This window comes from Sapajus apella, unplaced genomic scaffold (assembly GCF_009761245.1).
Source record: "Sapajus apella isolate SASKATOON/1434 unplaced genomic scaffold, GSC_monkey_1.0 scaffold3, whole genome shotgun sequence".
Taxonomy (NCBI): domain Eukaryota; kingdom Metazoa; phylum Chordata; class Mammalia; order Primates; family Cebidae; genus Sapajus; species Sapajus apella.
In genome coordinates this window covers 32,194,466-32,207,630 of record NW_022436943.1, presented here as the reverse complement: position 1 = coordinate 32,207,630, position 13,165 = coordinate 32,194,466, and the positions used below count along the sequence as shown (strand labels likewise).

Genomic DNA, 13,165 nt, shown 5'->3' with positions numbered 1-13,165 from the left:
CAAGTGTTCTGTGCATGCATACCTATCTTTTCTTGACATTTAGTGTACTTTACAGACTGGCCGTTTCACAATTTGATTATCACATAGCTCTGACCACAACCAGGGCACAGGAAAATCTCCTATTTTGATGCTACTGTGGACCCACACCTTCTTGGCTGGGCCTCTGTAATTGTTATTCTGAGTCTTAAATAGAAGGGACAAAAGAGGAATTGAGAATTTTATTATGAAATATTTCAGTCAAACCACAAATAGGAGGTTCCTCCTACACCCATCACTCAGATTCAACATTTTAAAATGTTTTTCTGTATATGCATCATCTCCCTTCTCCCTTTTGTCTCTGGTAAAGCATTTTAAAGCATATCTCTGATATCATGTACTTTATCCTAACATACTTCCTTCTTTATGTATAAAATGTTCTTTTACAGCCACAATGCCGTCATAACACTTACTATCAAAATTAACAGTAATTCCTCAGTGTCACTGAATACCCACCACAACCAAATTTCTCAGACTGTTTCAAAGGTAGGGGTGTGTGTGTGTGTGTGTGTGTGTGTGTGTGTGTGTGATTTAAAATAGTTTACTTGAATCAGAATCCTAGGTGGGGAAAAGGACATTTTAAAGACATATTTAAAGAACACTTTATCCCTTATGTAACTAAAACAAGTAAGGAAGGGAAAAAAATCCCAGAACCTCATGGGATTTCTTAAGTATTTTGTGGAAGGAACTAATACTTTCTTTCAATTTTCTGTCCTTAAGGAGCACAATGATCTATCCCCTGAGAATGAGCAATCTGATGCACTTTTTAAACAATGTAAACCACAGTTTCTGGTTTAATGAGAGATTACTTTTCACATTGCATTCCATGTCAGCGTAGATGCCATGATTTCATGTTCTAAAGTTAGTCCTGCAATTACTGTTTTGATTGCTCTTAGAAAAATGCACACAAAGAATACAGTGACTCAGCGAAGGGTGTTGCCAGTGGGTTGTAGTTTCTCACTTTCAGATATAATGGAATTGCATAAAGAATGTACAACTTGGTGTTGCATTTTTCTGCTCCCCATGCCTTTCCTTCCACACATTGCCACCAGCACCAAGCATGCCCAGCCTCCTTTCCAAGACATTGAGAAGAGTCTGGAAAGCACAGTATACAAGTAAATTATAAAAACTCCATAGCAAGAGCTGCCTCTTAATAAGAAGTAAACTCTCAGTTCTTTTGTTGTCATAAAGATTTGTAAAGCTGTGCTTAAAGATAATTCAGTGACTCCAAAGAGGTCTACTTTTGAAAATAAATTGATGCCATGTGGTACCTCAGTCTTTGGGCTAATTGAATATTTTTATTGCAAATATGAGAGAGGACACTGTGAAAAAAAGACATGGCACCTGCCTCTGAGGCATGCCTGTCTTCCAAGGGGTGATGAACACAGGGTATGGGGAAGATTAGTGGCTTAGAGAGAGGAAGATAGAATCTCAGAGGCCACCTAGACAGTCTTACAGTGATCTGGGCACAAGTTAATTGGCAGTTAGACTGGCATCATGGCATTGGACACCAAGATGAGATGCTGGAAAGGTTTAGAAATGTCAGCTCAAATTGATAACATACTGGACCTTGGAGATGAAAAAAGAAAAAAATCTTTTCTTACACAATAAGAAATGCTAGGTTGGGTGCAGTGGCTCACAACTGTAATCTCAATATTTCAGGAGGCTGAGCTGGGTGAATTACTTGAGGCCAGGAGTTTTAGACCAGCTTGGGTAACATAGTGAGACCCTGTATCTACAAAAAAATTTTAAGAATTAGCGAGGCATGGTGGTACATACCTGTAGTCCTAACTCAGGAGGCTGAGGCAGGAGGATTGCTTGAGCCAGGAGTTTGAGGCTGCAGTGAGCTATAATGACACCACTGTACTTCAGCCTGGGTGACAGAGTGAGGCCTGCCTCTTAAAAAAAAGGAAAAAAGGAATAAAAAAAAAAAACCCTGCTTATTATGCTTCTGAAAAGAGACAGCAGATTGGTAGAACGAGGTCAATTTTTATTTATTCTAATATCTTAATTTTGAAATAAAAGACAAGGGGAAATATTGAATATGTATCTAGGGTATGTGGCTAGGACACAGAGTAGAAACAGGAATTATTGATTTGGAAAATAAGTAAAGCCATTTATCCATTTATTCATTTATATGACTACATTAATGTACCAGAAACCATATTAAGGTGACAGAGATAAAACTGTAGAATGTTTGCTTTCAAGGAGTTCATCATTTAGTGAGAACAAAGATGAATGAATGGATCCTCAGATAGACAATCTGGGAACTATGTGTGTTATTAAATGTTTATAATTACGTATAGTGATTTCTAAATTTGGCAGACTCAATGTATGTTTTTCATGAAACTTCCTTTCCTCTTTGCTTTCCTTTTCTATTCTTGTTTTCCTGTCCTATTATTTTTCTTTTTTAAAAATCTTAACTTTACAGTAGGACAAGTGTGCAAGATGTTATACTGAAGTTGTTGAATTTAAGAGGCAGGATAGGGTCAGACTTGTATTTGGTCTATTTTCCTGTGGTCCAGCCATAGCTGTAGCTATGGCTACAACCTGTACAAGCTGTGTGATGATATATTAGCTGACAACCTTCCTTCCCCTCTACCCCCTACTGTTCTCTGCCAATCTAAGCCACCATTGTAGCTGGTGGGACAGTTGTGTTACAAGTAAGGTGTGGAGCATCCATCCTATTCTATTCCTCTTATTTTCCACTTGTGCTAGAAATAGGGAAAGTTAGTCACTATATCCAAAAGATTGCAAATAGCCTCTGCAAACTGATGCATCTCCTGTTCAAGGTCACTTTTTTTTTCCCCTTCACTTAGAGAAACAAATAAACAGAAACAAAGTTAACTAACCAAAACTTCAAACTTTAACATTCCCTGTATCAGGAAATATTGTTTTTAATGTTTTCATTAGTGATTGATATTAAATCTTTAGTGTATGAAGTTATGGTCTTTTACCATTTTGTTTTTTATGTAATCTCACCCAGATGATACTTAATACATAACATTTATCTTATCTTGAAGGAGTTTTTGCAAATGTAAAGCTTTAGTCTTTAAGAAGATGAATTGACAGTCTACTTTGTGAGTTTTTCAAAGTGCATGGGATGTATAGTATTTTTAATGATTAGTAATAAACATTACAATTTTTTTTTTAAAGTTGGTAGCATAATAAGGCCATTTAGTTACACCACAAGAAAGGAAAACTTATAATGGACTCCATCTGTCTACTCTTACAACTTCCTGAGTCACGTTTTCTGCACCATGTAATGGTGATCCATTAGTGATGCAAGATCTTTGGGATCTTTTAAGTACCCTTTTTATAGCCACTATTTGAAGGAAGATTAATCTGGTAGTAGGTTCAAGCCTTTAACACCATGACTTATAAATAAACTGGTTCAAGTTATGCTTGTTCCAGTTTAGAAGTGTAACTTAGATGCATATCTTGTGAGACAAAAGAATAATTTAACAATGGAATTGATTGAGCCTGAACAAAATCGATCAATGGGATACACTTTCTCTCCCTGGCTGTATAAAACGGTCATCTCGATCCTTAAAAAATATTACTCCAGTGATATAATCGTCAGTGGCAAAATATTCGCCATTTTTTTCAGGGACCTTGGATAGCCTTCAGTGATTTCAATTAATGTGAAATATGCTTGAAAAATGTATCCTATTGTAATACTATACCTTCTGAAGGAAGCAAACTCGGTAGTTAACAGAAATGTAAGAAAGGAAACAATTTCATAAAAAGGAATGGATTTTCTTATGAGTTTTAATTGGGCTTTGTTAGAGTTCTGATTTTCTTCAACTGGCTGGATTAAGAGTCCCTCCCTCCACCCCTGGTTCTGCTGATTTCTCAATGATGCTTGGATACACTTTTATCATAGCATTTACCATATCATATTGGTTTTATTTTCATAGGAATCCTAAGTGAGTAAGGCATACTTAAGCCAGCAGATGAATGATTAAAGGGCTGTGTAGGTTCTACCTCTAGTCAATTTCCTTAGTAATTTCTGGGCATCACGTGCAGTCACCACATGGCAGCCATCGTGGCTTTCGTCCCTTGCTTGGGTACCTGCTAGTCAATGTCTGTGGCCCATGAAGTCATTTGGGGGAGCCCCATCATGGCCACCGCTTATATATTACAGATACAAGACAGGCAACACCAGAGTCTAGCTTCCGAAATGTCCCAGGTTGCTAATGCCAGGGCCATTCTGGCTTCCAGATTGAGTCAGAGACATTGGCATCCTCCCAAACTTGAAACTGTAGTTTGGTCACATGAATGAATACTGCTTGGGTTTTTCCAGCAGAGTGTGTCCTCAACCAGCTCATGCAGCTGCAATTTCTCACCCTCCTAGATTGGAATTGAAATCTAATCCAGAGGGCCTGGTTAACATCGTATACCTAGCTTTTTTTTAATCTATCCCAGGACCCTACTTTTAGAACTTCTCCCTACAGCCCAGGTGCCAAACAAAATTATCATGGAGCCGAGACAAAGGGAGAGGGTCATTTCTGCTATTAAAAAAATGTTTAAACTCTGGCTGTTAGAATTTAGATAACTGTTTTTAAATACATGCTTATGTTCCTCACTAGATTCTGAACTTTACAAGGACAGGGACTATCTTTATCTTTGACTGCAGGCACTTAATACAGTGTTAAGAGAGTCAAAGTTAATTGAAGGATGAATTATTGCAATGTCTCAGTCAGACTTAATGGTTTTCACAACTCATTTCAAGCTGTAATAGCTCCTGTCGGCACCCTCTGTTTCTCATCCGCTAAAGGATATTAAATATGTAAATATTCTTGTTGCTCAAATTCTATTTCAGGACTCCTGCTAGTGGAAAAAATGTTTGGTGCATCTATTATTTCCTTTGAGTCATCATTGTTCTTCTTGGGAATGCTGTGATAAATGTTGTCTTGCAGATTCTTTGCAGTGAAAGAGCTTTGTGGTAGGTGATGCTTCCTGAGCCTCCAAACTTGTAGCAAATTAAATTGATTTTTGTAGGTTTTCTCCCCTCAACTCTTCTAGGTGTGGAATATATGAGTAGAGCATGTCTTAGCTGTTGATTTTGTATGCTCACAGGAATTTACTCTCAAAAATATTAATTTGCATTTTGCTATGATATTTAAATCGATAACAGCCACTTATGTGGTAGGTGCTAGCAATGAACAGCCTCTATCCATTATCCTTGCCACAATCCTTAAAAGGGGGTTGGATAACTTTGTAAAGGGCCAGAGAGGAAATATTTTAGGCTTTCAAGATCATATGATCTCTGTGCTGGATCAGCTCCTCAATTCTGTTATTGTAGTGCAAAAGCAGACACAAACAATATGTAAAGGAATAAGTATGGCTGCATTCAGTTAACAACATTTTACTTAAAAACATGTGGTGGGCCAGATTTGGGTGGTTGGTTATAGTTTGCTAACCCCTGTTGCAGAGAATTTCCTTTTTAGGCAAAAAACAAACAAAAAAAACCCACAACTCATGTTAAGAGTTACTCAAGTTTGTCCTGCTCTAGTAAGTACCAGCACTAGAATTTGAACTGACTTCACCATGTCATGATTAAAAAATCAGTAAGATATTTATATTTGTTCCCTCAGTTATAAGTGTTTGCTACCTGCAAGGCATTGTACAATGTGCTATGAGAGTGATACAGGCCAAGTTTATAGCTTCCTATGGTTTACAGGGAAAGGTAGTCCATAAACAGCATTCCTCTTACTTGTCCAAGTTAGGAAGGTTGACAAGGCATCATGATTTCCAGATGACAAATGAACACTTCTCTTACCTGTAAAGTTAGTAATAGACAACGTGCTACAACAAATAAGACAGGCTGGTCCAGCTAGGCACAGACAGTATAGATTACCACAGGACTCCATGTCGAGGCCAGCTTCTGTAACACTTCAGAAATGGCAAGCAGATTGCAAAGAAGAAAGGGTGGAGAGAGCTGCTCATCTACCATGCCAGTTCCTTGTTCCAAATTTCCCACACAGAGAACTGTCTGCTCCTTTGGAAACATTAGTGAGAGGGAGGAAAATGTGAATAATATGTGAACAGATGTCCATCCTCCATTAAGGAAGGATCAGGAGTGGGGAGTAAGAGTCCTACATCTTCCTCTGTGATATAGAGCAAGCAACACAAGGGAGAGAATGACTAAGTTGCTTTGGGATTTACAGTGAAGAGGAATTACTTCCAGGATTGGAGAAAAGGAAGCATTTGACAGAGAAGGTAGCATTTGAACACATTCTTGAACAATCTTCACTTGTATATGTAAAGTGAGTGGGGTAAGTCAGAGAAAGGGAATGTCAGAAGCAGTTTGGGGGGGATCAAGAAGGTCACTTGCTAGGTCAGAGTTAAGGTGACCAAATGTCCTGATTTGCCTAAGACTCTGGGTTTCATTTGTGAAGATCTCACATCCTGGGAAGCCCCCAGTCCTGGGTGAACCAGGTGGTTTGTCTTTTGAGTGTCAGCCTAAGAACTTGGAACTCCATTTGTTGGGTGGTAGAATATGTAGAATGGCTTCATGTAGGGCTGGTAAAAGATACCACACCCTGGACTTATTGATATGATTGCTTCATAAGATGAGTCACTGGGCTGGGAATGAAAGGTGAGAGGCCAAAGGCTGTTCATAGACTTTGGGAACGATTGAAGGTTTTTGAAAGGTGTGAAGGTTACATTGACTCTTAGAGTATGGAAATGTGTAGGAAGAAGCTTGGGGACTATTTAATATAAAACCAGAGGAGAACATATTAGGGGTGAGATGTAATATTAAGACATAGTCCCTTTTTGAGAAGGACGAAAAATAATCATCATTAATCTCTTTTTTATTGTCCCATCAGGCTCTGACAGAGTTATTTAGAATTCAATCCCCAAAACTATCCTGACATGTTCATTCTAATGGATACCGTTGGGCTTGGAATGAATAATTATATAATTGAACTTATTTTTTAAAAAAATATAAATACTTTGCTCTTGTATTTTCCCAAATAAAAATGCCTTGGTAACCAAGAATGCATTTCTGGCAAGATTCTTGGAATTTTTACTTAAGGATTGTTTTCATTATCGTTATTATATGTTCTACCTAAATCTGGTCATTGTACCAGATAGATACTTTATTTTGCAAAGCCCATTGGGTAAAGCTTGTACTGTGCCTTCTTATTGGCACTGAACTAATAAACAGAATGAACCAGATGTAGATGTTATCAGTGTAATAATCTAGACAATGTCTTTCATTTAATAACTACTTGTTAATGAGTTAGTCAGTTGGATAAATGTATCTATTGAGAATCCCAAGAGGAAAATGTGGTATGTTTGAGCATGTATGTCTTAAGGATGAGCTTTATTGTTTAGGAAATATCAGAAGTTGAACTTATGAGGTAATCAGATGTTTTATGTAATATATAAATCAAGTAGAAATCTGATGATTTGAAAAAACCAGGAGCAGCTTCACAAAACTACTTCATATTAATTGCTGTAGATTCTTGCAGGAAGTTCTGTCAATTATTTTGAAATGGATTGGTTAGTTATTGCTTTTTCTTCCTAAACTTGGATTGACTATATTGTTTACATTTTTACTTTGAAATAACTTCAGACTTTATAGAGAAGTTAAATTATATACATAACTCTTGCATACCCTTTATCTTTTATCCAGATTCCTTGTTTTTTTTTTTTTTTTTTTTTTTTTTTTTATTTGTGATGGAGTCTCGCTCTGTCTCCCAGGACTGCAGTGGCACGATCTTGGCTCACAGTAACCTCTGCCTCCCAGGTTCAAGCAATTCTCCTGTCTCAGCCTCCCAAGTAGCTGGGACTACAGACATTCCCCACCACGCCCTGTTAATATTTGTATTTTTAGTAGAGATGGATTCCCTGTGTTGGCCAAGCGGGTCTCAAACTCCTGACCTCAAGTGATCTGCCCGCCTCGGCCTCCCAAAGTGCTGGTATTAAAGGTGTGAGCTACCACGCCCAGCCTTGTTAGTATTTTACCACACTTTATACTTGCTATATTATCTATTCTCTATTTTTCTGAAATTTTACAAGTTGGAGACATGATTCTCAATATCAGTGCACATTTCCTAAAAACAAAAACTACCTTATTTATAACCACAATAAATTTATTAAAATAAAGAAACTAGCAGTGGTACAATACTGATATCTAGTATAGCTAACATTCAAATTTTGCCAATTGCACTTCTAATGTTTTTTTTAGTAAAAGAAAAAATTGTTTTAGATTTAATTCAAGATCATAGATTACATTTAATGGTCATACTTTATCCCTCTTTTATTTGGACCAATTCTTCAGCCATTCTTTGTCTTTTATGATCTTGACATTTGCAGAATACTGGCCAGTTATTGTGTACAGTATTCCTCAACTTGGATTTGTCTGCTGTTTATTCATGATTTGATTGAAGTTCTGTGTTTTTGCCTGGGATACAACAATCGTGCTATTGTGTTCTTTTCAGTGCCTCATAGCAGGAAGCACATTCTAGTGATAATAACTTTGATCACTATGTTAAGGTTTCTTGTTGGTAAAGTTACTAGATTTCCCTGTGGAATAAGTCTTGTGGGAGATACTTTGATATGATAGAAAACCTTGTTTCTCACTGTATCTTGTTACTCAATGGTTTTAGCTGGTGCCTGAAATAATTATTACTGTAATTATTGCCAGTGGTGATCTTCTGATTTCTCATTAAATTTATTTTCATTAACTGGAATTCTGCAAGGAAGAGCTATTGGCCAGGTGTGGTGGCTGACACCCATAACTTCACCACCTTGGGAGGCTAAAGTGGGAAGATTGCTTGAGTCTGGGAGTTTGAGATCAGCCTGGATAACATAGTAAGACCCTCTTTCTTTCTTCCAAATAATAAAAAATTAGCCAAATGTGGTGGGGTGCATCTGTAGTCCCAGCTACTTGGGAGGCTGAGGTGGGAGGATTGCTTGAGTCCCGGAGGTTGAGGCTGCAGTGAGCTGTGATCATGCCACTGTACTCCAGTCTGAAGGACAGAGCAAGATATGTCTCGAAGAATAAAAATCAGAGCTTTCCCTTGTCCTTATTTCTTTATAACAGTATAGATTCATGGTTTATTTTATTCCATAGATTATAATCTCTTACTGTCATTTATTCTGTTGCTCATATTGTCCCAGTATGGGCATGGAACACTGGGACCTCCTTTAAACTTGTCTGTTTGACATGTTCCATCATTCTTTAAACAATTCTGTTCTCTCTGGCACAATATTTCTTAGATGGATTTTTACTTTCCCTGACCTAGCCTTGGAATAAGCATTTCTCTAAGGAGCTCCTTTTAGTTGAGAATGGTATTTAGAAAACAAAATCTGGATGCTGGATATGCTGATTGCTATTAGGGTATTATTATTTTATGCATTCTCAGCAAATAGAGCTAGGAAGTATAAGTATGTATATGTATATTTGCACACATGTGCGTGTGTGTATACATTTATACATATATACACTTATAAATTTATTCCATTTTGAGTTGCTTCTTCCCTATCCTTGCTTTATTGAGACAGGGTCTTTCTTGTTGCCCATACTTAAGTACTGTGGCATGATCTCGGCTCACTGCAACCTCTGCCTCCTAGGCTCGAGCAATCCTCCTACCTCAGCCTCCTGAGTAGTTGGAACTACAGGCGTGTGCCACCGTACCTGGCTAATTTTTGTGTTTTTAGTAGAGATGGTGTTTTGCCATGTCACACAGGCTGGTGGTCTCAAACTTCTGAACTCGAGCAATCTACCCACCTTGGCCTCCCAAAATGCTGGGATTACAGGCTTGAGCCACCATGCCCAGCCTATACTTGTTGTGTTTATTATTTGTTGAGTATGTCAAATATTAAAATGATTCTGAAGGTCAAAACAATAGGAAGAGGTGTGTATACTTTCCATACCCCATCCTTTCTACTCTGTTCACATTTGCCTATCTCTCATTTGGTTACCACCTGCTGGCTGTAGGTAACCAATCTCTTTTCTTTTTCATTTATTCATCTTAGATATCTTTTTACACAAATTAATAGATGTGTATATTTTATTTCCCTTTTGTTCTGATATCAAAGGTAACATACATTAGACACTCATTTGCACTGAACTTTTTTTACATAACAGTATATGTTGGAAATAATTCCATATCAGTTTGTAGATTTTCCTCATTATTTTTTAATGGCTTTGGCTGCAGTGTACTGTACTGCATGGATGTACCACAATGTATTTAATTACTGTCCTGTGTATGGGCATTTAGGTTGCTTCCAATAGTTTGCAGGCACAGACTGCAAAGAATAACTTTGTACAAAGTGTATTTTCAGGTTAACATTTTAATTTCATTGAAGCAACTCAATTCAATTTTTTTTAAGTCGTCCTTGGAGAGATTTGGAGTTACATGTCAGCCTGCTTTTATATCTTTGGAAGTACCTTCTTTTATTTCTTTTGAATACCTTTGGAATAAAATTGTAAAGTTCCCCTACTTTTAAGTAGTGAGACACACCATATTTGGAAAACACACCATGAAATTTTAGTAATTTAATTCATGTTTAATGTGTAGTCAAAAGAGCCCTCATGCTTCCTGGCTTTTTTATTATCTTAGGTAATCTGAGTGGCTTCTAACGAGAGGTTCTAAAAGAATTTGGGTAACTGGTTTGATAGCTGTATTGAGACATAACTCTGCATAACTCCTTCCATCCACCACTCCCTCCTCCCCATACAGGATACAGGCCTTAAAAAATGCAAGCATGGCCATCTACTTCTCCAAATTAATAGTTGCTCTTTTATTATCAGTAGCTTTAGAGACAGTGTATTTTTAAAACACTTGTTTGTCCAATATCTGTTACCTGTGGGCATAACAGAGTGTCCTATTGAATAGAGCCCTATAGATTATGGATTTACAAATAAAGATATTTACAGGGCTGCTCTGCAACACCTTCAGTAACCCCGCTTTTCTATTCAACTCTCACTACCTAAGAGGAAACCAATCATAATTTTATTTTTACTTCCTCTCTCGTGTGTTCGCATTCTGCTCGTTTCTTAACTCTGAATCAAAAATCAAAGCATATCATTTTAGTTCAGATGCCATGTGTTGTGTTTTATCTGATCCTCATGCACTTGAACTCGGGTTTCCTTGACAAAGACTCTGTTGTTTCTGGGTGGATTGACTTTAACCAGAAGCTGGTGCCTTTCTAAGCTTCATTTTTGAATGGGTTCTGGGGGTAACGCGACTTGCTCCTCAGGGATGCTCAGATACTGGGACTTTTTTCTCAATGTGGAATTTCCTGAATTTGATTAAAGTGATGTAATTTTATTCCCTTTGATAACTATGAAGAGAAATTGTTCTAAGTATTTCTGAACAGTAAATTAATAGTAGTATGAATGCTAAAGGAGCTTAATTTGAAAACTTGATTGAATAATTTTATTATAAGAAATCAATCAATGAATCTCCCTCCGTCCCTCCCTCTCTCTTCATTCTCATTTTAGTTACACTTGTAATACATAAATATATCCTCAGGTGTGTGGGGCAGGGGGAATATAAAGCATCTCTCTCATGTCCCCTTCATTTCCCTCTCCAGATGCAGCTACCATTTTCTTAAATTTATTGTTCATATTTAAGATGTTCAACATGTTTTGATATATAAATAGAGTGAAATGATTACTCAAACAGATTTACATATCCACCGAACTTCTGGTATTTTCTCTGTGTTTATACATACACAGTCATATAAACTCTCATGTGTGTTTGGGGACTTGGGGATGAAGAGGAAATGTTTTTCTTCTCCAGAGGCAAGGGTGACGACTTGAAGAAAATTACTCCTACATTTTGGTGCTACAATTAGAAAGGGGAGAATAGCCATTCCATCTGTTGTTGAAAATCAACTTAGACGACTTAACTATTGCTCTCTCTCTGTGCTATTTTAAAAAGAGAAAGGAGACCATATGAGATGGGGACCACTTCTAGAAGGTACTAAAGATGGAGAGTGGCTGTTTGACTACAGAGTGGGTGATATTGGAGATTATAGTCTTGACAGGACTTCTGTAGCATGGTGGGGAGGTGACCACTTAAAGCATGTATCTGAGGGATAAAGTCTCAGTATTGCCAGCTGTGTGTCAGCTAGATAATGTGGTAGGAGTTTTGTTGATGGTCTGCTAAGGCCTAGGGAAGTCATCATGGATGGTAATTCCTCACTAACAGGGTTCTTTTTAATGATAAAGGTGATGAAGCCACCTCCCTCCCTCCCTCTCTTCCTTCCTTCCTTCCTTCCATTAAGAACATGTGCAGAACATGCAGGTTTGTTGCATAGGTATACATGTGCCATGGTGGTTTGCTGTACCCATCAACCTGTCATCTAAGTTTTAAGCCCCACATGCATTAGGTATTTCTCCTAATGCTATCCCTCCCCTTTCTCCCACCCCCAGACAGGCCCCGGTGTGTGATGTTTCCCTCCCTGTGTCCATGTGTTCTTTCTCATGGTTCAACTCCCACTTACGGCATCATCTTTTCTTTCTTATCCCATTGGCAATGAGACCATTAAGGCCACCAAGGAAAGGGCTAAGTCCTTACCTTTTAGGTAGAAGATATGTCCCCTTTTCCCCTCTAGCACACGGGAGAATGTTAGCACATCCCTCTAATCCCCATGTTCCCCAAGCTGTTTGGAATTAGACTTTGCCCACCTGTGTTGCCAGGAGGAGGGGTTTTGCGTTCAATTTACATTGATGCCTAAACTGAAAAGGAATGGGCCTTAAATATGCAGGAAGAACTATAATAAATTCCTACTTGCTTTCATTTATAGAATGTGCTAATTCTACTTAGGTCACTGATACCCATCTGTGAAGTAGGGGCTCAGGGCAGCAAAAGGAGAAAGGTTTTGAGAAAAAAGTTAATTTATTTGCATATTCCAGTGAGTCCAACTGTCTCCGTAAACTAGTTAATAGTTTGTTTGGCAGAGAAGTACAGTTGATTTTCACGTCAATGATTTATATAACATAAGATTGTTCAAAATGGTTGAGACTAAGCCTTAGGGATTTTTAAATTTATTAATGTTGCACTAAATTGGGGATATTCTGCATAAGTATCTTGTTAAATTAGACTGCATGTTCCTAGAGACCAGGAACCTTATTTTATTTTCTGAGGAGCCAGGTAAA

At 37.7% G+C, this 13,165-nt stretch overlaps 1 protein-coding gene across 7 annotated transcripts in view; it reads left to right on the top strand.

Moving 5' to 3' along the window:
* The window catches only part of RSPO2 (R-spondin 2), a 223,442-nt gene that overhangs the window by 87,935 nt on the left and 122,342 nt on the right, over positions 1-13,165 (top strand). Inside the window, exon 1 of one of the 7 annotated variants that reach the window (XM_032251743.1) lies at positions 5,581-6,317. The exons of the other annotated variants lie outside the window; for them this stretch is intronic. The gene's annotated coding sequence lies outside the window, so the exon portion shown is untranslated. Of the gene's footprint in view, positions 1-5,580; positions 6,318-13,165 lie in introns of those variants that run through there. 7 annotated transcript variants of the gene reach the window in all.